This window comes from Tursiops truncatus, chromosome 1 (assembly GCF_011762595.2).
Source record: "Tursiops truncatus isolate mTurTru1 chromosome 1, mTurTru1.mat.Y, whole genome shotgun sequence".
Taxonomy (NCBI): domain Eukaryota; kingdom Metazoa; phylum Chordata; class Mammalia; order Artiodactyla; family Delphinidae; genus Tursiops; species Tursiops truncatus.
In genome coordinates, this window is record NC_047034.1 from 128,332,908 (window position 1) to 128,359,921 (window position 27,014).

The following is a 27,014-nucleotide window of genomic DNA, read 5'->3' on the forward strand; positions in this document are numbered from 1 at the left end:
CCGAAAACTCGAGGCCAAGTTATTTGCTTATTTTAGGTTGCTATTCATTTTTCTTACAGTGATCTCCCTGCCTCAGTCTCCCACCAGATCACTTTTCACATGTATTAAGTCCTCCTTTTAATGAATGGTTCTGTTTTGTAAGTCTTATATATTTATATGAGTAGCCCCAACTTATATTTTGGTGAGAAATAGAAATTTAAATAATAAATAGTAGGCCCTTGATTTACCCAACCTGAGGTGACACCAAGATGGTAAATATCTTGAAAGGAGCAGGCAAAAAAAGGCTCTGAGGCAATATGGGAATCATGATGTGGGTTTGGTGGAAAATGAGAAAAGCACTTTCTCAATCTTCTGGTGAACTTGTGCTTGGGGTAGCTTTCAGGTTTGTGGGATGTGTAGCAGCACATCTTGTCCAATGGGAAGGAGAGGGAGCAAGAGGATGAGACTCAAGATTAGGCAGCTTTCCTCTAATAAGAGTTTGATAGTGTCTGGTCTTACATTTAGGTCTTTAATCCATTTTGAGTTTATTTTTGTGTATGGTGTTAGGGAGTGTTCTAATTTCATACTTTTACATGTACCTGTCCAGTTTTCCCAGCACCACTTATTGAAGATGCTGTCTTTTCTCCACTGTATATTCTTGCCTCCTTTATCAAAGATAAGGTGACCAGGGCTTCCCTGGTGGCACAGTGGTTGAGAGTCCACCTGCCGATGAAGGGGACACGGGTTTGTGCCCCAGTCTGGGAAGATCCCACATGCCGCAGAGTGGCTGGGCCCGTAAGCCATGGCCGCTGAGCCTGCGCGTCCGGAGCCTGTGCTCCGCAACGGGAGAGGCCACAACAGTGAGAGGCCCTCGTACTGCAAAAAAAAAAAAAAAAAAAAAAAAAGTGACCATATGTGCATGGGTTTTTCTCTGGGCTTTCTATCCTGTTCCATTGATCTATATTTCTGTTTTTGTGCCAGTACCATACTGTCTTGATAACTATAGCTTTGTAGTATAGTCTGAAGTCAGGGAGCCTGATTCCTCCCGCTCCAATTTTCATTCTTAAGATTGCTTTGGCTATTCGGGGTCATTTGTGTTTCCATACAAATTGTGAAATTTTTTGTTCTAGTTCCGTGAAAAATGCCAGTGGTAGTTTGATAGGGATTGTATTGAATCTGTAGATTGCTTTGGGTAGTAGAGTCATTTTCACAATGTTGATTCTTCCAATCCAAGAACATGGTATATATCTCCATCTATTTGTATCATCTTTAATTTCTTTCATTAGTATCTTACAATTTTCTGCATACAGGTCTTTTGTCTCCTTAGGTAGGTTTATTCCTAGATATTCTGTTCTTTTTGTTGCAATGGTAACAAACTCTTAGAGGAAGACATAGGCAGAACATTCTATGACATAAATCATAGCAAGATCCTTTTTGACCCACCTCCTAGAGAAATGGAAATAAAAACAAAAATAAACAAATGGGACCTAATGAAACTTCAAAGCTTTTGCACAGCAAAGGAAACGATAAACAAGACCAAAAGACAACCCTCAGAATGGGAGAAAATATTTGCAAATGAAGCAACTGACAAAGGATTAATTTCCAAAAGTTACAAGCAGCTCAATAACAAAAAAACAAACAACCCAATCCAAAAATGGGCAAAAGACCTAAAGAGACATTTCTCTAAGGAAGATATACAGATTGCCAACAAACACATGAAAGAATGCTCAACATCATTAATCATTAGAGAAATGCAAATCAAAACTACAGTGAGATATCATCTCACACCAGTCAGAATGGCCATCATCAAAAAATCTAGAAACAGTAAATGCTGGAGAGAGTGTGCAGAAAAGGGAACCCTCTTGCACTGTTGGTGGGAATGTGAATTGGTACAGCCACTATGGAGAACAGTATGGAGGTTCCTTAAAAAACTACAAATAGAACTACCATATGACCCAGCAATCCCACTACTGGGCATATACCCTGAGAAAACCATAATTCAAAAAGAGTCATGTACCAAAATGTTCATTGCAGCTCTATTTACAATAGCCAGGACATGGAAGCAACCTAAGTGTCCATCAACAGATGAATGGATAAAGAAGATGTTGCACATATATACAATGGAATATTACTCAGCCATAAAAAGAAACGAAATTGAGTTATTTGTAGTGAGGTGGATGGACCTAGAGTCTGTCATACAGAGTGAAGTAAGTCAGGAAGAGAAAAATACCATATGCTAACACATATATATGGAATCTAAGGAAAAAAAAAAAAAGGTCATGAAGAACCTAGGGGTAAGATGGGAATAAAGACACAGACCTATTAGAGCATGGACTTGAGGATATGGGGAGGGGGAAGGGTAAGCTGGGATGAAATGAAGAGAGTGGCATGGACATATATACACTACCAAACGGGAAGTAGCCACATAGCACAGGGAGATCAGCTAGGTGGATTGTGACCACCTAGAGGGGTGGGATAGGGAGGGTGGGAGGGAGGGAGACAGAAGAGGGAAGAGATATGGGAACATATGTATATGTATAACTGATTCACTTTGTTATAAAGCAGAAACTAACACACCATTGTAAAGCAATTATACTCCAATAAAGATGTTAAAAAAAAAAGATTAGGCAGCTTTTATTACGTCAGCTGTTTACATGCTTTGAATTTGATATTTAATTTAATCTTCTAATAGCCAGAGAGTTGGATCTTAATGGCATCATTTCCCAGATAAGCAAACAAAGCTAATAAATGGCAGAGCTGGAATTCAAATGTGCAGCGCTCTCACTAAAAACAAAACAAAACAAAACAAAAAACTTTCTACTCTTCCACTGTCCCCCAGCTTTACTGAGATATAATTGGAAAACCCTTCAACTCTTAAAAAAGCCTCCTTTCTATTGTCTTGTTAGTTGTCCCCCCTCCCTTTTATTTCTGACATTGGCATTTAAATGAGAACCCATGGAATGCGTTCCTATCCTGTTTTCCAACGTAATGCTTCTGAAGTAGTTTTAGGCTTTTGGAGAAGTGTCTCTAGCCACCTATGTTGTATTTGGTATTGTTAGGTGCTAAGTAATAAAGAGGATCTGAAAGGAATTTTTTTTTTTTTTTTTTTTTGGCAGGGATGAGGGTGTGGGAGGTGAGATGGGTAATTGGGTTAATTTAGCTGTCCTAAAGATAATTTAGTATTTTCCTGTGAAACGTCTTTGACATTTTAAAGTCGAACTTGATTTACTGTTATTTTATATTACCTGGTTATTATGTAACATGTCCCACGATTACCTGTTTGGATCTGAGTATACTAGATGTGTTATGAAAAGCACTCTGGACTTAGAACCAGTCTTAGGCTTTCCTCTGACACTAGCTCTGTGATTTTGGGCTCAAAATTGATCCTCAGTTTTTCTTAAGTGTAAAGTGGATTTAATAGAACCTATCACCAAGGTGGTTTTGTGAAGGTTAAATGAGGTAGAACACTGCTTCAGACAGTGCCTGAGATTCAGTAGCATTTAATAAATGTTAGTTACCCACCCCCATCCCAAATATTGAACATTGCCAGAAAGTCTGTAAATGCAGTGTTATGTAACATTTATGTTTATAAGTGGAGACTTTATAGATACATATTATTCAAGTTATGAACTTCTGATGCAGGAAGCCCACTTATGCAAATAGCTGGGTTCCTACTACTACAAAAGCATCAGTATAAGATAGTGGTTCGGACTCCCAAATCTGGAACCAGCATCTGTGGGTCTGAATCCTGCTTTATTTTACAAGCTGAGTTTATTTTACTAGCAAGTTATTCAACCTCAGTTTTCTCAACTGCAAAATGAGGATAATACCACCTACCTTATAGGGTTGTAAGGATTAAATGAGCAAGTATGTATATTTGTATACCAACATCCTATAAAGGTTTGCCACTGTTACTATTTGTTATCCTCCCATCTTCTTATTGTATAGACAGCCAGTAAGTCATCTGGAAAGTCCCTGGGATTCCATCTCATATCTTCTCTGATCGGGAGAATCCTCCGTACATCATATACCTGTCTTTTCCCTCTGTCTTCAGTCTCTTCCTGGTTACTGCATTTTAGTTCATGCTACCCTTTTCTCATGTGTAATGCACTTTCATCAATCCCCTTCTTTGTACATTTCTTGCCTAGACACTTAAAAAAATCTGTTTTATGTGAAACTCCAAACATTTTCTAACAGTGACTGATAATCCCAGCTACGTGTTCAGGATACTTTTTTTTGTGTGTGTGTGTGTCATGCGGGCCTCTCACTGTTGTGGCCTCTCCCGTCGCGGAGCACAGGCTCCGGACGCACAGGCTTAGCGGCCATGGCTCACGGGCCCAGCCGCTCTGCGGCATGTGGGATCTTCCCAGACCGGGGCACGAACCTGTGTCCCCTGCATCGGCAGGCGGACTCTCAACCACTGTGCCACCAGGGAAGCCCCAGGATACTTTTATTCCAAGGAAGATGAAAGTTGTATAATCTCAAGCAAATGAAAAAAATGTATGTAAAGTATTGTTTATGGAATGCTTACTCTGTGCCAGTCATTCAGATTAATAAACTGAGGCTTAGAATGGTTGAATAACATGTTTAAAGGCACCCAGCTTTTGTCTGGGGGAACTTGGATTTGAGTTAGGCCAGGCCTACCTGGCCCTTGGTCTCAAAATCCCTGAACTTAGTTGCCATAAAACTACAGGCACCTCCTCGCCACTCCATCTGCACCCCTTATTAACGTACACTTGACTTTCCCTCAAACTCCAGCTTTCAGATGACAAGATCACTCATGGTTCTCTTTGGCTGCAGTAATATTCTGCTCATTTGCTAGGGCAGCTGTATAGTGTTTCAGATACTTTGTGTTAAATTGGTCTTTTGTGTGTTGGCTTGGAAACCTAACCACATTTATAGTAGTGTGTATTGGGGGAAAATGTGCTCCAAATTTCAAACAACCAACTGGGAATGAATTTTTAAAAACGCCCAACTGTTTATAAACTCAAGACTACCAGTGTAGTTGTTAGAGTATATTACCTTCGTTGATATACTTTAAAGGCTTATGTGTCATACTTGAACCAGACACAGTCTGGAATGGTATACACATTATTGCACTAATTTGCTTAGTTGTCTGTCCTCATCTGTGGCTGACCTTTGTATCACCAACCACTACCATTGTGTTTGCCACATAGTAGGGATCCAGTGAGGAGACCTATTTAGTCCTCTTTAAAAAATCCATGGTTTTTTTATACTTTTCTGTAGCTAGATATATTTCAGTAAGAAAAAAATCAATGGAACGTCAGGCAACATTGAAAGAGGAATATTGCCATGCAGCTACGAATCGGATGAAAATACTGCTTATGCTAGGCGGAATTAAGACATTTACAGGTATTTGGGAGCCAGACACTTATGAGAATATTGCTTTGATTATTGGGAGGCAAGGAAAGCAGTCAAACGAGTTCCTTCTTGGCTTCGAGTCTTGTTTACTTTTCTTAGGTTAGAACTAATAGCTCTAATGGTTTTAAGAGAACATGGAGACAGGTCTGCTATGAAATGCCAGCATATTTAGTTCTAAGTTTATAGACATTTTCTAGTAAGTACTGTTTAAGGGTTTGTAGCTACACAATGATCATAACATCTTATAATAATTTTAAGAGTTTGAAGAAAGCAAAGCCTCCCAGGGACACTTCCTTCCCCAGTTTTACAACAGAGAAAACTAAGAGAGCACTTAGTGACTCACCCAAGACCTCTGTGGGCCACCACTTTAGCATCACGCTCAATTTGTGATTGAGTCATAAATGATACAGAAGGTAGTCAGATGTAGAACTTAGGTAACTAAATATGTACCCATTTGTTCAAATAGTTCTGAGACATCTAAGATGTATTTGTGGGTAGGAGATTTGGAAATTATCTGAGAGAAATTAGGATTATGTAGGGTCCAGTCATTACCGTGGATATTATGAAGGGCAGTATCTCGTGGGAGAAGAGATGGCAAACTGTTGTTTTCGGCCCTTGCCACCCTGGAATTTGCAGAGGTTAGGGACCAAGTCCCTCTTGTTTATCCTTCTAGTCCTAGTCAGCCTTGTGCCTGCTAGTGAGCAGCTGGTCAGTAGTGGAGTATTACTGATCACATGAATGCCCGGCATAGACACTAACTGTGGGTTTGTCTTGTGGAAGGCCTATTTGATTGTTTGGCTGGCATTTCTTTTTTTGTGTTTTTCCTTTTGTCAAGAGAAAAACCACTTGACACAGCACCCCTAATCTAATTAGACCTTAATGGAGGTAACAGTTATATTAAGAACAGGAAAAACAAAGTGTTGAGAGGTCATTACAGATAAAAAGGTGCTCTCTTGTATAACTTTCGTTTGAGACTTCAGGCAACTGAGATTCAGAGAGGTGAAGTGATTTTGAGTTAGCCCCAAGCCCTGTACTCGCCCACTGTGCCCCGTGGCTGCACTGCTCTTGACTGGTTTTGGGGAACAGCACAGCCTGTAATGCCTCCCCTCTGACAGTCTGCTCAAGTCCCGCTGCTCACGGGTGCCTCTGCTGCCACCTGGTTTCACAGAGCCTCCTGGAGGCCTGGTCTTCAGGCCTGCTGCCTCTGGTCACACTCAAGGCCCTGCCCACATACCACATGCCACCTGTCTTTGTCTTGTTCTTGCAGTGGGGCCTGCTCTCAGCACATTCTCACCGTGGGAATGAAGCCTGGGAAGTAATTCGGTCAAGGTATTTATGACTGAAACAGGGTGCCTCAAAGCAGGCAATCTGCTAACCCTGACTTGGGCCTCTGAGGAGAGAAAAGTTTTTATTTCTTCTTTTCCTTTTACCTTTTTCTTTAGTCATTAAAAAGCTTCGGGCTGTGAATTAAAACTAATTGTAACTTTTTAATTTTATACAGGAAAGATACATATTTTATGGGATCTCCATTGATCTGTATTATGTTTCCTTTCTAGAGACATTAGGCTGTTGCATTTTTAGTTGTTTCTCTAAAGAGTTATTTTTGAATTAATTTTAGATAATTTATCCAAGCTATGTTCAAAAAGTAGTTTCATATAGAATACTGTTAGCCATTCTTGCATTTACTTTTAGAGAAGTCAGGATGTAAGCCTAATATTGGCCCTTACGAGGCAGTCATTAGAAATTTGCTATGGCTACTGGTGAATTCTTTAAAAATTTAATTAACATTTTAAAGAAATAACATATTTGCATTTTATGAAAATCAGAAATAAATAATTCTAAGATGTCACTCAGATAAACATTTTTGTTAATATTTTAGTGTTTATTGTTTCAGACTTTGTTTCGTGCATATATGGAACTATTAAGTTAAAAAATTTCCAAGGAGATCATAGAACATAGTGCTGTAATCTGGTTTGTTCACCAAGTGACTTCTCATAATTTTACCCCTATGAGGTAATAACTTTTGGTTAGGGTGACAGCTTTTTATGGTACATGGTGTGGATGAATGAAAGTTTGTTTACCTAACCCTTTAATCTGTTGCATATATATTATTTGTTTTTCCTACTATAAATAATCCTGTTACAGACACCTTTGTGCCTCCTTTTTTTTTTTTTGAATTTTCTGATTATTTCCATTAGGAGACTGTAAATGGTATTGTTGTCTGAAAGTTATTCACATTTTAAGATTTTGGGTATTATTTATGCCATGATTTAAAAAGCACACACTGTATTTTAACAGAAATATCATAAATCTGCCCAGTTGGTTTTTTCTAAGACAGTAAGTTCTGTAGGTTCCTTGACAAATAAATGGTCCTGGGGACTGCGGGATGCCTGAGCCATGCTTCTAACAGTTAGATCTTCCCCTGAGCACTGTAAACATTCTGGGCTGCCAGATTCTAAGATTTGCTCTGGAGGTGTGAGATAGAAGCCACCTTAAATAGCTGGAAGATAATCCTGGGGAAGAGACAGGCTTTGTCATTTTTGTGTTTACCAGGTGTGCAGCATTGAACCTTTAAAACCCTTCCAAGTAAAATAGGGTCTTCCCCCCCACCCCCCTTATGATTAAAATGCTGGCTGCTAATCTTTCATGATAAAGAGAGAGCAGTTTCAGAAGATGGATCATTTCCTGATTAGTGGTTGTAAAGATTTCACATGGATGGTATTCCCAGTGTTGTGAAGTTATTTTATTGGTCAGGTCTGCTTCAGTGAAATCAACACGGCTAGCTTATCTTTGCAAAGACTTGTGACAACAAGTTCATAACTACACTCCCTGGGGAGCGCAGTTTACTTTTAAGATTTTGCTTCAGGCATCTCTCTGCAGCCTTATGCTGTGAGTCCTTAAGATTCCAGATATGAAACTGGTTTGACATTAGTTCCTAGCATGACAGCTTTTTAGATCTCCTCTTTGCCTAAGTCAGATGAAGTCTGCAGAGCTAGCAGCATTCCTTCTCCCTTTATTTGCTCCTTTCTCCATGTCTCCTGGTTCACAAAAGAGAGTAATTATACCTAGGCAGTCATAAACATTATTGATTAGATTCGTATTTAATAAAATTAGACCTTGTCAATTATTAGTGAAAACTAAACCAAGGGAACCTATAGTTATGGAGCATTGAGTTGAACAACTTGGAAAGGGCAAAGTTCTTCAAATAAGGCACAGATAAAAGATCTTATCTGTATATTCTTCTGTTCTTTGACTTAAGTATTAGAATGTTCCTCCAAAGCCTCAGTTTTCAGGGTAATGCTTAGGTGTTCTCTTTTATTTTATACTTCAGATAATTTAGAAACACTTGTATTTCTAAATTTATTTCTATTTTATGCATTGTATAGCTCTCCCTCTATATAATCTAGTATAGATTTAGATTGATAATTTTTTTAAATTATTGTTTCTTCAGAAATGTAAAAATATTCTGGCCTAACACGATGATGTATTTACCAACTGGAAAGATTGTGTTAAATTTGGAATTGTACTTACTAAATTATGGAACTGTGTACTACTGTTCTAGTATGTGATACTGCAGATAAAATTTCAAAGGAACTATGGAGAGAAAATTCTTGTAAAGGGTCGTATTGCTCAGTGAAATTGCTTTTCTTTTGGATGTCCCTGTTCTCTTTTGGTGTTTGAGGTGTGGGGGGAGGAGGTTTGCACAGGAAAGGTGTTGAGATTTATTGGCCCAGGTAACTGGAGCCTCTAAAGAGCAGGGGAAGAGAATCCATGAGCTCCAGCGATGTCAAGGCATGATCTCTTTAGGAGTCCTACTTGGTTCTGCTTTTCTTTCATTGGTCTCATTTCTTGCCACAATGAGGTTTTCTCCAAATGGCTCAAAAGAGAACAACTGGCCGCCCCAAGGTGGTGTTTTTCTGGCTTCCATTTGTCAGATCTCTCCAAAGGACTTTTGCTTGGGTCATCCTTTGGTCACGTAGGTGGACAGTCATCAGTAGGGGTCAGGGCAGGACACTGTGATCTGTAGTCCTAGCAGGACCACATGGCATGAGAGGTTTCTACACAGATAGAGACAGCAAATGTCTAACAACATCTTGAATTGGCAGTTAAAATTTTTTTCTAATTGTGGTAAGATACACAACATAAAATTTACCATCTGGACCATTTTTAAGTTACAGTTCAGTAGTGTTAAGTACATTCACATCATTGTGCAACCTATCTCCAGAATGCTTTTTGTCTTCCAAAACTGAAACTCTATACCCATTAAACAACACCCCTCCACCCCATCCTCCCCTCCCCCCAGCCCTTCGCAGCCACCATTCTACTTTCTGTCTCTATGAATTTGACTACTCTGTGTAGCTCATTTAAGTGGAATCATACAGTATTTATCTTTTTGTGATTGACTTATTTCACTTGGTGTAATGTTCTCAAGGTTCATCCACATTGTAGTATATGTCAGAATTTCCTTCCTTTTTAAAACTGAATAATATTCTATTCAGTGTATATACCACATTTTGTTTATCGTTCATCGACAGACACTTGGGTTGCTTCCACCTTTTGGCTATTGTGAATAATGCTGCTATGAACATAGACGTACAAATATCTCTTCGAGATGCTGGTTTCAATTGTTTTGTGAACTGGCAGTTTTTTACACAACTCTTAGGTCAAACAGGTGAACTAAGTTCACCTTTTTCCATAAAAAACTGCCCTTTATCTTAACCTCCCTCTCATATCACCTTCACTGGTTACCTAAGCCATATTGTGGGGCTTATTTTGACTCATCTCTCCTGGACTGTTAGTCACCAAGTTTGATAGATTTTTAACTCTTGAGTATCCTTTTAGTCCAATAGCTTCCCTGAGTGTGGTTTGTTCTCAAGGTGCTCTGTGAGTAAAGAATTTCATGGTCAGATAAGTTTGGGAATCGCTTGATGTTGCTTAGTTTATCCTTTTCTTGGAGAACTAAAATAAGAAACTATTGAATATTAGTCAACTGTTTTCCAGATATATGACCATGGAGCTACCTTTTCACTTAACGTGTATGAAGTTGAGAAAGAAATACTGTTCTCACTGCTCTTTGCCTTTTCACGCCCACTCCTTACTGCCTTTCTGTAGGTTTCATCTCTGGCTTAGATTGCAGCCCAGTCTCTGAAATCAGGGGGTTTAAATCTTTTTTGTCTTATTGATCCATTTGACAGTCAGTTGAAGCCTCCTTTTCTTGGAATAAAACAGCTTAGACAGTGAAATACGTAAGATTACAAATCATTCACTGATTTGTTAGAGAAGAGCCGTCCTCTTGTTCATTCTCAGTTGCTGCAGCCTGGAAATATTGTATGGTGGGGAGTAGTATGGGCAGTGGAGTTTGGACAGTCTGTGTGGACAGGTTATTTAACTTTCTGTGTCTTAGTTTACTCATCTGTAAAATGAATATAGTACTAGTACGTACTTCATAGGGTTTTATGAGAATAGGTGAGTCCTTATATTCAAAGCACTTAGAACAGTGACTGGTATATATAAGTGCCCAATAAATGTTAGTTGCTATTTCTGTCTTCCCTCCCTCCCTCCCTCCATGGTAATATCATTTTTTATCATCTTACTGCAAAAGATGATTTACGATTCCTGTGAAGTTCATTATTCAGTGATTTTGCATGCATTTCATAGTTAATCCTCAACGAAGGAAAAAAATGCATCTGATAATGCTCCCAGTAATTAACATTTTTGGAGCTCATTAATTTGGAAAATATAGATCATCCTTTTATTAGTGTAGAGCAGGGGTCCCCAGTCCCCAGGCCACGGACCGATATTGGTCTGTGGCCTATTAGGAACCGGGCCGCGCAGCAGGAGGTGAGCAGCGAGCAAGCGAAGCTTTATCTGCTGCTTCCCATCGCTCGCATTACTGCCTGAACCATCCCCGCCCCCCCCCCCCCCCCCCCCCCCCCCGCCCCCAAGTCCGTAGAAAAATTGTCTTCCACAAAACCGGTCCCTGGTGCCAGAAAGGTTGGGGACTGCTGGTGTAGAGTGTTTGCTTTACTTAAACATTTATTCTCAAAACTTAGTAAATAATTTTAGAGGAAACACTGCAGAAGGAAGTGTGGTTATGTGTGAGTGACTGACTTAGAGGATTTTTATTTTTACTGAGACTTAAATATTTTTTCTTTGAGAGTTTGAGCGGGTAAGAGCATGAGTTTCAGTCATAGCCCTGTGACTTTGGACACGTGACCTAATGGCTTGCCATTTACTATGTACCACCATTTACTTATTTGCAGAAATGAGGCTGGTTATACTTAACTAGGGTTAATTTGAATATTAATGTGATAGCATGCAGAAAACTTTCCTGTGGTAGGTGATCTGTAAATGGTTTCACCTCTTCTCTCTCTTTCCAACGGAGGCAGAAGAGAAATTCCTGTGTAATCTGTTGCTCAGCTCTGATGCTCCTCCCTCTGTGGTGGCAAATTTGCCTCTTACCAAGGCTTTATTGGTAAGCATTTTAAACTTTTCATTATTATTGTTGTTATTGTTGTTGTCATTGTTGATATTTTGTTTGACATGGGTACTATATTCACATGCTTCAGAAAGTAAACCAGTATAACTTAGTACAAATTGAAAAGGCTTGCTCCAGTTTTTGTCACTATCAGCTTCCTTCCCTGCCCCCTTAAATAACCTCTTTTATGCATTTCTTGTGTCCAGATACAATTAAACACAAGTATATATTCTTCTCTATACAAAAGGTAGCATACTCTATATACTATTCTGCACTTTGCTTTTTTCATTTTACAGTATATCCTCCTCTCTTTCTGTATTAGGACCTGGAATGGACCTGGAATATTTCCTTATTCATGTGTGTGTATGTTACATGTATGTATGTACATATTTATTAGAGCTCCGGCGTGTTCTGTACCATGGTTTACTTAACCAGTCTCCATATTCATGGATATATTATTTGTTTCCATGCTATTATTACTGCAAACAGTGCTTCTTTGTATAACTCATATGTACAAGGTTGGGTAAATTCCCAAGGTCGTTGGGTTAAAAGATAAGTGCATTTATAATTTTTCAAAAATAATTTTTATCAAGATTGTAAATTGGTCTCCACTGGGCTCATACCATTTTGCATACATTGGCATGTATTTTTTTGCACTGCAGACAGCTCTCACCCCATCCTCCATACCATTTTTTGAGCTGCTGTCTTGGCAATGGGGAGGGAGTTGTACAAGTGGAGGAGATCCCATCTCATGTTTCCTAAGTTGTAGTGGGCAGTTCAAGTCTAGTGTTTTCCAACCTGAGTAGTAAGACACAGAGTTATACTGTGGTGTGCGACTAGGCATTCTGCCCATCCTGATCTACTCTTCTTCCTGTCTTGGGATCTGAGGATGGAATGGCTGGTTGTATTGTGTGCCTGATTTACCAAGTAGGTCTGGGGGACAGTCACTTACTCTGTACATAAAATATTATTGGCTGCTGTCTCCTTTTTTGGAAGTTATTTTTAAGAAGTTATATTCACTGTTTTTTGCAAAAGTTTTTCTTATTTATTGAAGATTTAGAATCCAGAGAATAGAATAAAAGCCATTTGGAATCCCATAACCGTAGTCAGTATTTTGATGAATATCCTCTCAATTTTATTTGCACATGCCCAACATAAATTGTGTTTATATACTGCATGATGTTTTATAACCTTTCCTTTGTTAGTGAATCATGAATATTGTTCCATCTTCCAATAATTATACATATATATATACACATGTATATATATACATAATTACATATATATGTGTATATACATATGTTATTATTTTTTTCAGTGTAGAATTCTGTTAGATGGCTTCACTGTGATTCTGTGTTCCTGGATGAATATTTAAGATTGTTTTGTTAGTCGTTCTAAATAACTTTGTGATGAAGACCCTTGTAGCTAAATCTTGTATATCATCGTTATTTGCTTAGAAGTAGAAAGAACTTCTGGGTCAAAGGACATTTACAGATTGCAGAACTCACGTGATGTTTATATTTCTAAATGAGAGTACTTGCTTTGTCGCATTTAATCAATTTGTGGATATTATAATTTTAAAAAATTTGCCAGTCTATTTGTAAAAAAATGGTAAATCTCTATTTTACTTCATAGATATTTGGTTATTAGTATATTTAAACTTTGTTTTTCATGTTGAGAATTCATGTTTTCTTTGTGGATTGCCTTGTCAAGCCCTTTGTCCATTTTATTATTGGTGTGTTTGTGTTTTTCTTTTTTCTTTTTTTAAAGCTATATGTTAAGAATATTAACTTTTTGTGATACATGGTACAAATATTTTTTTTCAGGTTGTTTGCGTATATATTTAGGGTCTTTTTATACAGAAGTTTTATATTTTCATGTACTCATACCTATCAAACATTTCTTTTTCTTTTTTAAAATTTATTTATTTTAGGCTGCATTGCTTCTTCACTGCTGCACGCGGGCTTTCTCCAACTGTGGCGAGTGGGGGCTACTCTTTGTTGTGGTGTGCGGGCCTCGCATTGAGGTGGCCTCTCCTGTTGTGGAGCACGGGCTGTAGGCACATGGGCTTCAGTAGTTGTGGCTCGTGGGCTCAGTAGTTGTGGCTTATGGGCTCCAGAGCGCAGGCTCAGTAGTTGTGGCACACGGGCTCAGTTGCTCCATGGCATGTGGGATCCTCCCGGACCAGGGCTCGAACCTGTGTCCCTTGCATTGGCAGGCAGAGTCTTAACCACTGTGCCACCAGGGAAACCCCAAGGTTTCTACTTTTGATGTCATGTTGGAGAGACCTTTTGACTTCCCTAATTATATAAACATTTATCTCTATTTAGACTTAGTATTAGGTATATTTGATATTTTTAAATGACAGAACACATTTTAGTATGTGGTGTCAGATGAATGCTAGCTTTCTTAATATTTTTTCTAACTGGCTATCCAGTTGTCTCACCACAAAAAAAAATTATCATTCTTCCCACCAACTTGAAATCCATGTCTTTAAAACTTGTTCTGTTTTCTTAAACATACTTGAAGATTTATACTAAAACTCTATTAAAAAGACATTAGAGCTCTGGACTGTTTTCAGGCCATTGGTGCCAGGGTGATATTAAGCAGGTAGCTTAACCCTCTCTTTGACTCGATTTCTTCTGTGAAGTCAGGACTGACCTTCAACCAGAGTTGTTAATGAGGATCTGATGAGGTAATGGATATAAATCATGAAGTTCTGTATAGAGAATAAGTGTTTATAATACTACTAATTAGGATGGGGCCAGGTATTCCTGAGGCTCTAGAGCCACACTTAAACTAGTAACACAGCATAATAAAAGGTTACATTTTGTGTTTGGGGCATATTAGAAAAACCAACAAAAGAGCTTCTCTGGCATTTGAGTAAATTCCCTAATGGGAACAAATAGAACCCTATCACTGAAATAAAAAAAAAAAAATTTTTATCTTGATAGGGATTAAATACAGTAATTAATTTCCTTAATGATTAAACATAGAAAGCAAATGTAATGCTACACTTTTCACATTATGATATTCTTCATTTGGTCTTTTTCTTTCTTTTTAAAAAAATTAAGACAGTTACTTTACTTTGAACACAAAAGTGGTATAAGCAACTGTATAGGCTCCATGATATGTTCTTCTCCCATTTGCTCCAACCCCAAGATAAAATTTTGGGAGAGGGGCTTCCCTGGTGGCACAGTGGTTGAGAGTCCGCCTGCCGATGCAGGGGACACGGGTTCGTGCGCCGGTCTGGGAAGATCCCACATGCCGCGGAGGGGCTGGGCCCGTGAGCCATGGCCGCTGAGCCTGCACGTCCGGAACCTGTGCTCCGCAACGGGAGAGGCCACAATAGTGAGAGGCCCGCGTACCGCAAAAAAAAAAAAAAAATTTTGGGAGAAAAAATGTATTATATTTGGTTAATTATGTTATCTACTATTACTTGTTCTAAGGCAGGCATGGCATTGACTGATATCTGGCTTAAGGTCTAAGAATCATATTCACATAGAGCATGCTAAGTGGTTGCATTTTGGGAAATGAAACTTCCATTTGGGTTACAGTTGAATGTGTGTGCAAATGAAGAGTTACTGAACCACTATTCTTGATTAATTAAAGAAGATGAATGTGATTTGTCTACATTTCCACAGTTCCTTCCAAGTAAACATCAGTTTTGTTGTTCCTTTTACTGAAAAACATTCTGATGAAATAATCTTGCAAAGGAAAGATAATCTAGCTTTGAGTCTACAATAAAAATGCAAAAAGTAAACAATAGTCAATACTTAATTTTCTGCTCAGCTATGTTTAGGACCTTTACAAGTAGTGTATTAGTCTCTAGAGAGCACCACGGTGCTGCCTGTGCCAAAAATTTCATGTACTCTCCTTGAGCATCAAGATGGTCCACCCTGGTTCTCCAGCAGACACAGTGTGAAGCGGTGATAAGTTCCTGCAGGAAGAGTTAGCATGTCTTCTTTCCCCATGAAAGTCTGGATCCACTGTCCTCTTTATCTCTTATACCCAAATATCTGCTTCCCTCTAAGATATATCAAATTTCATTATTCAGATGTTCTTCATAAAACATCTTAATCTTTTCTTCTAGTTTGGTAGTTTATTTGCATATAGTTATTCTGTTCATCCAGGAGTAATTTCTCTCTTTTTGGATTTTGTCTAATTCTGGATCATTCTCATATTTGTTAGCAACCTGTTTCCAGTAAAAGACACCAAGCTGATATAGTGGCTCTAGGCTGATGGGACTTCAGTTGATTGAGTTTCCACTGGTCCATATACCATATGTTCTCCACCTTCCCTGCCTCATCTGGAGAATTGCTTGCAAATCGTGGGGGATGGGGGTGTGTGTGGAGTGGGGCACTGATGAGACACAGCTCTTCATTTGGTCTTTAGATTCAGACATTGCCAATAAACTTACAGAGTCAGGTACATGGATTCATATTGGGGATTTGATAGTCACTGAGTTTGAGACCATAGGTAAGTCATTTCATGCCTCTGAGCTTTGGTTTCTTCATCTGTAAAATGAAGTGCCTTTGTAGGAGTTTGAATGTAATATCACAGTGTTGAGGCCTCTTTCCAGCACCAATTTCTTGGAAAGGAGGCCAGTTTTTTTACATTCCAACCAAGGGAAATTTGAAATAACTGTTAATTTACTTTACTTAATTTTTTTTGTCTCTAAAATACAAGCCAAATGATCTTCATTTTTACCTTTCATGTCTGATTTTTTTTTTTTTTTTTGGTGGTATGCGAGCCTCTCACTGTGTCCGTTGTGGAGCACAGGTTCTGGACGCGCAGGCTCAGCGGCCATGGCTCACGGGCCTAGCCGCTCCACGGCATGTGGGATCTTCCCAGACCGGGACACGAACCCGTGTCCCCTGCGCGGCAGGTGGACTCTCAACCACTGCGCCACCAGGGAAGCCCTCATGTCTGATTATTAAGAGAGTAATAAGAATATAAGCCTCAGTGAAGCAGATAAACCTCAGATAAGTCAAATGAAAGAATTTCCAGTAATGTCATTGTGTTCTGTATTTAAAAGTGTTTCAAAGATTAGATCAGAAATAAATGAAAAAGAAATGAAGGAAACAGTAGCAAAGATCAATAAAACTAAAAGCTGGTTCTTTGAGAAGATAAAATTGATAAACCATTAGCCAGACTCATCAAGAAAAAAAGGGAGAAGACACAAATCAATAGAATTAGAAATGAAAAAGGAGAAGTAACAGCTGACACTGCAGAAATACAAAGGATCATGAGAGATTACTACAAGCAACTATATGCCAATAAAATGGACAACCTGGAAGAAATGGACAAGTTCTTAGAAAAGCACAACCTTCCGAGACTGAACCAGGAAGAAATGGAAAACATAAACAGACCAATCACAAGCACTGAAATTGAGACAGTGATTAAAAATCTTCCAACAATCAAAAGCCCAGGACCAGATGGCTTCACAGGCGAATTCTATCAAACATTTAGAGAAGAGCTAACACCTATCCTTCTCAAACTCTTCCAAAGTATAGCAGAGGGAGGAACACTCCCAAATTCATTCTGTGAGGCCACCATCACCCTGATACCAAAACCAGACAAAGATGTCACAAAGAAAGAAAACTACAGGCCAATATCACTGTTGAACATAGAAGCAAAAATCCTCAACAAAATACTAGCAAACAGAATCCAACAGCACATTAAAAGGATCATACACCATGATCAAGTGGGGTTTACCCCAGGAATGCCAGCATCCTTCAATATATACAAATCAATGTGATACACCGTGTTAACAAATTGAATAAAAACCATATGATCAACTCAGTGGATGCAGAAAAAGCTTTCAACAAAATTCAACACCCATTTATGATAAAAACCCTCCAGAAACTAGGCATAGAGGGAACTTTTCTCAATGTAATAAAGGCCATATATGACAAATCCACAGTCAGTATCGTCCTCAATGGTGAAAAACAAACCATTTCCACTGAGATCAGGAACAAGACAAGGTTGCCCACTCTCACCACTATTATTCAACACTGTTTTGGAAGTTTTAGCCACAGCAGTCAGAGAAGAAAAAGAAATAATAAAAGGAATCCAAATCAAAGAAAAAGTAAAGCTGTCACTGTTTACAGATGATATGATACTATACATAGAGTATCCTAAAGATGCTACCAGAAAACTACTAGAGCTAATCAATGAATATGGTAGAGTAGCAGAATACAGAATTAATGCACAGAAATCTCTTGCATTCCTATACACTAATGATGAAAAATTTGAAAGAGAAATTAAGGGAACACTTGCATTTACCATTGCAACAAAAAGAATAAAATACCTAGGAATAAACCTATCTAAGGAGACAAAAGACCTGTATGCAGAAAATTATAAGATACTGATGAAAGAAATTAGAGATGATACAAACAGATGGAGAGATATACCGTGTTTTTGGATTGGAAGAATCAACATTGTGAAAATGACTATACTACCCAAAGCAATCTACAGATTCAATGCAATCCCTGTCAAACTGCCAATGGCATTTTTCACAGAACTAGAACAAAAAATTTCACAATTTGTATGGAAACACAAAAGACCCCAAAGCAATCTTGAGAAAGAAAAATGGAACTGGAGGAATCAGGCTCCTTGACTTCAGACTATACTACAAAGCTACAGTAATCAAGACAGTATGGTACTGACACAGAAACAGAAATATAGATCAGTGGAACAGGATAGAAAGCCCAGAGGTGAACCCATGCACATATGGTCACCTTATTTTTGCTAAAGGAGGCAAGAATATACAATGGAGAAAAGACAGCGTCTTCAATAAGTGGTGCTGGGAAAACTGGACAGCTACATGTAAAAGAATGAAATTAGAACACTCCCTAACACCATACACAAAAATAAACTCAAAATGGATTAAAGAGCTAAATGTAAGGCCAGACACTATAAAACTCTTAGAGGAAAACATAGGCAGAACACTCTGTGACATAAATCATAGCAAGATCCTTTTTGACCCACCTTCTAGAGAAAGGGAAATAAAAACAAAAATAAATGAGACCTAATGGAACTTAAAAGCTTTTGCACAGCAAAGGAAACCATAAACAAAACGAAAAGACAACCCTCAGAATGGGAGAAAATATTTGCAAATGAAGCAACTGACAAAGGATTAATCTCCAAAATTTACAAGCAGCTCATGCAGCTCAATATCAAAAAAAAACAAACAACCCAATCCAAAACTGGGCAGAAGACCTAAATAGACATTTCTCCAAAGAAGATATACAGATTGCCAACCAACACATGAAAAGATGCTCAATGTCACTAATCATTAGAGAAATGCAGCTCAAAACTACGATGAGGTATTACCTCACACCAGAGTGGCCATCATCAAAAGATCTCCAAACAGTAAATGCTGGAGAGGGTGTGGAGAAAAGGGAACCCTCTTGCACTGTTGGTGGGAATGTGAATTGGTACAGCCACTATGGAGAACAGTATGGAGGTTCCTTAAAAAACTACAAATAGAGCTACCATATGACCCAGCAATCCCACTACTGGGCGTATACCCTGAGAAAACCATAATTCAAAAAGAGTCATGTACCACAATGTTCATTGCAGTTCTATTTACAATAGCCAGGACATGGAAGCAACCTAAGTGTCCATTGACAGATGACTGGGTAAAGAAGATGTGGCACATATGCACAATGGAATATTACTCAGCCATAAAAAGAAACGAAATTGAGTTATTCGTAGTGAGGTGGATGGACCTGTCATATGAGTCTGTCATACAGAGTGAAGTAAGTCATAAGTCAGAAAGGGAAAAACAAATACCGTATGCTAACACATATATGTGGAATCTAAAAAAAAAAAAAAGTGCTTCTGAAGAACCTAGGGGAAGGACGGGGATAAAGACGCAAACCTACTAGAGAATGGACTTGAGGACACGGGGAGGGGGAAGGGTAAGCTGGGACAAAGTGAAAGCGTGGCATGGACATGTATACACTACCAAATGCAAAATTGATAGCTAGTGGGAAGCAGTCACATAGCACAGGGAGATCAGCTCGGTGCTTTGTGACCACCTGGGGGGGGTGGGATAGGGAGGGTGGGAGGGAGGGAGACACAAGAGGGAGGAGATATGGGCATATATATATATATATATATATATATATATATATGTATAGCTGATTTACTTTGTTATAAAGCAGAAACTAACACACCATTGTTAAGCAATTATAGTCCAATAAAGATGTTAAAAAATAAAAAATGTTTCCATAGAGTTAAGGAATGATTTTTTTTTTTTCAAATATGGATACAAGTTACAGTAAATCCTTGACTCTTTTGAACTCTTACGGATGAATCATTTTGGGATAACCAAATTTTCCAGATGAGTGAGAATTTATCATTATAATCGCCATATTTTAAAATTTTTAACTACTTTCATGAGAAAGTTTGAAAATGTATTTGCTGTATTCCTTTGCACTGAGTTAACTGAATACAATTTATTTTTCTTTATTAATCAGGTTCAGTTATGAACATAACTTATGCTAAGTACTGTGCTCGTAGCATGTTTTCAAGTATAAAGCCCTGGGTTTAAATTTAATTTTTTATCAATTATTGACTTTGTTGCCTTGTAACAGTAAATCCCTCTTAACCTCACTTTCCTAATTTTTTAAGAAATTGAGATTGAAAAGCTTGATATAAGATAGATCTTCTCTAAAGTATTATTGTGATAGGGATGTCTTCCAGGGTCTATTGAGTTGTGTATATATACAACACACACAGTGTATTTGTTTCATACTAACTAGCTTTGGACTAGAATTCTTGCTGTGTTTTCTATAGTTTTTCTGTCACTTTCCCTGTTTTCACTTCTTGAAGCCATCAGGGTGCCTCTAGGGCCTCTTCTCATAGGATTTACAGACTTTTTGGCATCTAGTCATTCTTATTTTATACACAACTCTAAGTGAAAAGGCCTGGCAATATGTAATGTTCATGAATATTTGTGTGAAATTTCTGCAGCATTTCTTTTTGTTGAACTCATATTTTATGTGTGTTCCAAAACAATGCAGCTTAGCACCATTAAAGCATAAAGAGTATGTTGCATACTGGTCTTTATTTAGAAAGGAATAGTATGGAGCCACCCAGTAGTGAGACACATAGTCTAAGTTGTTTTTCTTTTATTTCCTGACCCCCTTTTATTGACTTGTGTGGCATGCATACACTAGTGGTATAATACATCTGAGTTTCACAGTACAGATTGAAACCATGTGATTTTCTGTGAGGTGTTTTTGTTTTGTTACGGGTTTTTTTTGAATTTTATTTATTTATTTATACAGCAGGTTCTTGTTAGTTATCCATTTTATACATATTGGTGTACATAAGTCAATCCCAATCTCCCAATTCATCACACCACCACCTTGTTTTAAGCCTTGTTTGGGGATTATATCCTTGACCTTGACCTTATAGATTACACATCTACTATGTGCCCAACTGTGTGAGTTGGATGGAATTATTCCCAGTTAAAGATGAGGAAACCAAGATTTGGAGAAATTAAGTAACTTTTTTATTTTAAATATGAGTAACTCTTGTCTGACTGCAAAGCTCATGCTTTTACCCGTAAACCATGCTATATGTTAGCTCTGAACTAGTGACTCCAAACTTCTGCAAACTGTGACGCTCTTGTGAACTTGGGGTGAAATTGGGGTGGGGTAGATGTTTGTACTTATTCCCTTTTCCTGTGTAATGAGCAGTAAGCTACCATTTTCTGTGCCCACCTGCATGGTCACTCTTAGAGGTGTGTGTGGTGCTCATATAGGTGTACATTCATGCAGAGAGCTATTGCTCACAGGATCATCTGGCATCCTCCTGCCTCTAGAAAAGAGGACCCATGGCAGCCAGATCAGTGAGCCATGGAACAAGGATATCTTTAGGGCAAAATATGTTATCCCCTTTCAGATAGTGATCTAAACACATGTGAGCCAACAGAGTTCCTATGAAAAGAATCCTGACTGGATCTTCAGCTTAGTTCAATTAATTTAATTATTAAATAAATATTCAGTTCATTATAACATTACATAAGAATGCCAGGGGAGGGCAAGTGCCCATGATTCTGTTCTGGAGTGCTAGGAAGGATGTCCTGAGATAGTATAGTCCTGCCATCTACTTCTGCCCCATCACATCCTTATGTAGACATAAAATATTATGAAGAGAGACTCCATGAGGAAGTGTTAGTTTTTCAGTTTCTCTTGCAATGAACTCTTAGTTTTAGCTGAGAAACATGCAAGTATATGGTCTGGGTTGAGAAAGAGTTTACTTAATAGTTTCATTTAGAGCTAATACTGTTTTGGGCTTTATAAATGGTTCTGGTGTTGAGAGAAGTAGAAAAGATAAATAGTTCTGGTGTTGAGGGAAGTAGAGCAATAAAATCAGGCTGGAACATGGCCATTAAGCCCAAACTAATCAGAACATCTGTGTGCCTTCATATAAGACTGATTGATGATCTTGGTCCAAGCCTTCACTTAGTTGATGTAATAACATGGAATCAAGGGTTCAAATATGTACAAGTGCTTCTGGATAATTTTTTATAACTAGGCTTAGTGTATAGGCCAGAGAAAGATTGTGCTCCTATCCCATTATTAGTGACTGGGCCAATAGTTGAAAAGAGCCTTTCTGTTATTAATGGAAAAACAGGCATAAAATCACACAGTGCATCTAAAAATTTTGATTAAAGTTGTTCTTTACTAAAGGGCCATTTCTATGTCTTTGTATAATTGAACTTAATTTTTTAAAAACTTTGAAATAATTATAGATTGGCAGGAAGTTGCAAATTTAGTACAGAGAGAGCCTGTGTTGTTTAGTTGAACTTTAACATAAGTGATGTGCTTTTCTCTTTAATTTTTAAAGGTTTTAGACTTAGGGAGAAACTTTCTAAGATGAAAGACACTCAGTGTTGGGTCTCTGAAACTTGTGAACTAGTTTTCTGAATAACTTCAGACACAATGAGAATAATGGCTGAAATCCAGATGGCTGTGGTCACAGCTGTGTCTGTGTCAGATACATGAAGTGGTTCCCTGGAAGCCAGAAGCACCTTTAGCAGGAGAAAAATGCTGTGGAGTTCTCTGGTCACTCCAACTTGAGCCTCTTGAGCCTTTAAGCTTCCTGTAAGTGCTTGGGATTTTGCAAATAGTACTAGTAGTTCTGGAGTTACAGTTGTCAAAGTAACAGGTGATGGCTGGAAGCCAGCTTGGCACCCAGTCAGCTCCCCAAATAGCTGAGGTTGCTCAACCTTCACAAGGTCCTGCAGACCAAACTGGGTCCTGCAGACCAAACCCTTCCCCCAGCATTTTTAAAAAACAGTCATTTGAAGGATTTTCTCTAAAAGGCCTGAGCTGCTTCAGGCACTCAGGATGAGTTAAAAATGCACGGCTTTATGTTCTTATTCATACCTATTTGATTTAACCGTATGAAATTGCCATTCTTGTAGGTTTAAAAAAAAAAAGTCCAATGTTGGAGGTTTTATACAGGTAAACCTAATGTTTTGTGCTGTCACACTGAAAATTCTTATGGTTGTGGAATAACATGTTTCCAGGGAACACATTGTCTCAACCTCCTTATTTATAAAGGAAATACAGCATTTACTGTTTGTAAGATTAACTAACTTAATCCTCTTAACAATCATGAGGTAGGTCCTAGTATTTTCCCTGCTTTTAAGATCACTGCTAGTGAGTAGTGGAGCTGGGTTCATACCCAGGCAGTCTAGTCATGAAGCTGTACTGCTTCTCAGCACTTCTATTTGGCTCCACCTCCCCAGACATACTTGTGAAAGTCCTGGGTGTCTGCGCAGCTGATGGGCAAGTACATAGGTGTCTCTTTTTGACTTCATGGGAAAAAAGAACTTAATTTTCCCCTAAAAATGAATTAAGTCTTCTACAGTACAAGAGTTTTTGAGACTTAACAAGGATACTTTTGCAGTCTTTAGGCCCCTGGAGTTGAGGGTAAGGGTAGAGACTTGTTGGCCCTAATAATGAAAGTATAGATGATTATTGTCTTGGGAGAGGAGGGCTAATGTTTGTTTGGTAGAATCCATTCCAGGCTTGAAATCCTGTAGTTCTCTAATAAACCCCTGCCTCTCCTCTGTGTCGCTTAATGTCTTTGATCTTAGACATGAAAGGAAAAGAAGTGACTCAGCTGCGAGGGAGTTTAATTTAGGAATTGCTCATTGGCCTCTTGCTTGCCTTGTCCCGTATTGATATTGGTGGAGCAAGGCTTGGGGCTAGGAGATTAGGCCCCATGGGAGCTGTGTGAAGTGGGGAGGGGAGGGGTGTGTCCTTGGACCATCTTCTGGGGCAGCTGTCCTAGGTGTTGAGACACACACCTATTCTATTAGATCGGTTCTGGGATGGTCCTACTGGATCCTATCTAGTCACACTCAAGCCTTTCCTGATTTATTTGTATACCAGTTATGGTTCTGACATCTATTGAATAAAATTGTAAAGGCTCATACAGTGGTTTTCCAGGGACTTTCCCTTTTTTTCTCCCTTAGCATTAGAGATGAGCCATTGTGGTTGTAGGCTGTTCTGTCATCAACGTCTCAGGTATTCTATCAGAGCAGGAAAGGCTGGACAAGCAGCAAGTGACTGCCAGGGACCCAGATGACTTCCCATTCAGACTGAGTAGGAGGGAGACACCTGTTGTTGGAGACGTGGTTTAAAATGGACTATGATCAGTCTTCCTTGTTTCATCCTCTGATGAACAGAGGAAGGAAAAGCTTAGAAATATATTTTGTAAGTATTTTTAAGGTATTTTTCAACACCTTCCAAGTTTGGTGTTTTAGTTTGGTCACAGTGGTTATGAGATTGAAAACTAGTTTAATTTGTTTGGTGGTGTCCTCCCCCAAGATGTCAGCTGCGTGTGTATTCTCATTCCCATCTCTAGAGGGCAATCAAGGGAGAAGAAGCTCCCTCAATCCTGTTTTGGAATAAGGGAGAGGTGTATATCCCCATGGCTAGGATCTGATTGGTCTTCAAGTTGGTTTTCGTAAGTTGATTATCACTCTTCCTGCGAACTGCTATGGCCCTGGGGTCTCTGGATGGTCCTGCATGTGTCATTCATTCGTCTACTGAGTGCCTACTATGTTCTAAGCACTGACTGTGAGAAATAAGAATGAATAAACACAGCCTCAGCCCCTAGTTATAGTGTGGTGGGTGATATTTACACACAAAAAAGCAAGCTAAGGTTGTAATTAACATGTTTAATGGAATACTGTGGGAGCACAGAGAAGAGAGCGACTCTGGAGGACTTCACAGGAAGAGGAGGCATTTGAACTGGACTTTTAGAGAATGAACCAGAATTCTTCAGTTCTGATGGGAACTGCTCTCAGAAAAATCTCAGGAAGACAGAGCGTTAGGAACAGTCAGGGTTGAGGGGGCACTTTGGGGATCCATGATCCAAGGTCCGTACCCCTCTTGTTTTGTAACTGGAATGCCAAGCTATCCCTTTACTGTTTTTTTCTTTATTGTTCTATGAATTCATCTTCATCAATCACTGCAACTTCTATTTGCAATGATGCCAGGTACCGCCAATGAGAAAACCTAGTCTTTATTGCCTGGTTCCCCTGCTTGTGGCTGCCCCCACCTTTTGCTCTCCCCTTCTCAAAACAGCATCATATGTTGTGCCTTTGTGCCATTTATTGAGCAAGGACCAGACTGCAGGGCGTTTGAGCGATGCCTCTTCAGATCCCACTGAAACCCTTCCTCACTGATCTCAATTGGTGACTAGGAACAGAGGCTGCTTTTGGTCCTTTCCCATTTCTCCATCGGTTTTCTGGCTTCCTAAGATACTCTGTCCTTCCTGGGTTTTGGTCAGTGTTTTTCTTTCCTCTTGTTTAGGATTCCTGATAGTGTCTGGGTCACTTTCTTCCAGTTCCCCAGTTTCAAAGGTGAAGGTGAACCTGAGTTAGGCCCTTCGCTTTGTCTTGTTAGTGTGTTTGTATTACTGGAGAGTATCCATATTTATATAGTAATTGTACAGTCTGTATTGCCCTCAAATCCTAAAGAACAGATTTGAATGATTCAAAGTTAGTCACTTCAGTATGAGACAATGAGTCTAAAGGCAAACCAAGGATTCTTTGAAAGCAAAACCTTTAACTTGGAGCAGCATGTTTGGTGAAGCAAATAGTTTGGTTTTGTGGTACCAGAAAGAACACTGTTCTCTTTTTATACTCTCCATCCTACTGGGTTGTCAGAGACATGAGGATGCTTTGAAGTGAATTCTGGCACCATAATTTTGTGGAGAGTCGCTGTGATAGAGAAGCATGAGAAGGAAGGGTGTCTGTCCAGTGTGTCCTTTGAATTTTTATTGAAGAGTGAGCATCAATCAGCATGTTGCCTTAGTGGATCATGAGGGGAGGGTGCAGGTGGGAGGTGGGTGATGACCCGGGTCATCGTGAAAGCACATGTGAAAGGCCTTCTGGAATTCCGCTTTTAGGAGGTGTTGTGCAAGTCCCTCAGAAGTTTCTTTACTTCCCCTGGAAACGTGCAAGATAGGGATACATCGCTCTTTTAGAAGGATTACTCAGGGGCTGACAAATGTTGTACTTGCCAGTAGTTTTGCTGAGCTGGAGATTGGCCAGATTTGCTGTCTGGATGGTGGCCACTGTTATTTAAAACAGCTTCTTGAGACCAAGAATCTAGGAATTTAGACGTTCAAAGCACAGGGTGGGAGCCCTGTGTTCTCTCTCTTCCCAGACGAGGGAAGTGTTTTTACTGGCTGCGGAACTCTCAGTAAAATTGAACTTCTTTGCACCTGGGTTTACTCATCTGTAAAATGGGGATAATAATGTTACCCACCTTACAGGTAAAAGGCTTGGCATGGTTCCTGTATATATAGCTAACACTGATGTAGTGTTTGCTTATATTTATTTATTTTCCTCATTAATATTCTTTCTTATCTGAGATTTCTCTGAGGTTCTGTACTCATTTAGAAAACAACTCTTTCTATGGCTTTAGGCTCCATTGGCAGTGGCTTAAGAATTCTTACTGGGAGGAAGGAACTTTTGTTAGCGTAGTTTTTTTTTTCTTAATTTCCTTCCCTTGTCCTTGGAGAGTGGTGCAGGGGACAGGGCAGTGCAGAGTCAGAAATCAGTGGGGAACAGAGATGTGTAGGCAGAGGCACCAGCCAGAGCTGCTTACTGCCTGGCACATTGCTGGGC

At 39.0% G+C, this 27,014-nt stretch overlaps 1 protein-coding gene across 4 annotated transcripts in view; it reads left to right on the plus strand.

Moving 5' to 3' along the window:
* The window catches only part of JAK1 (Janus kinase 1), a 140,063-nt gene that overhangs the window by 11,119 nt on the left and 101,930 nt on the right, over positions 1–27,014 (plus strand). Inside the window, exon 2 of one of the 4 annotated variants that reach the window (XM_019919447.3) lies at positions 11,747–11,836. The exons of 2 other annotated variants lie outside the window; for them this stretch is intronic. The gene's annotated coding sequence lies outside the window, so the exon portion shown is untranslated. The remainder of the gene's footprint in view (positions 1–11,746; positions 11,837–27,014) is intronic. One more of the 4 variants, XM_019919446.3, reaches the window with a different exon arrangement.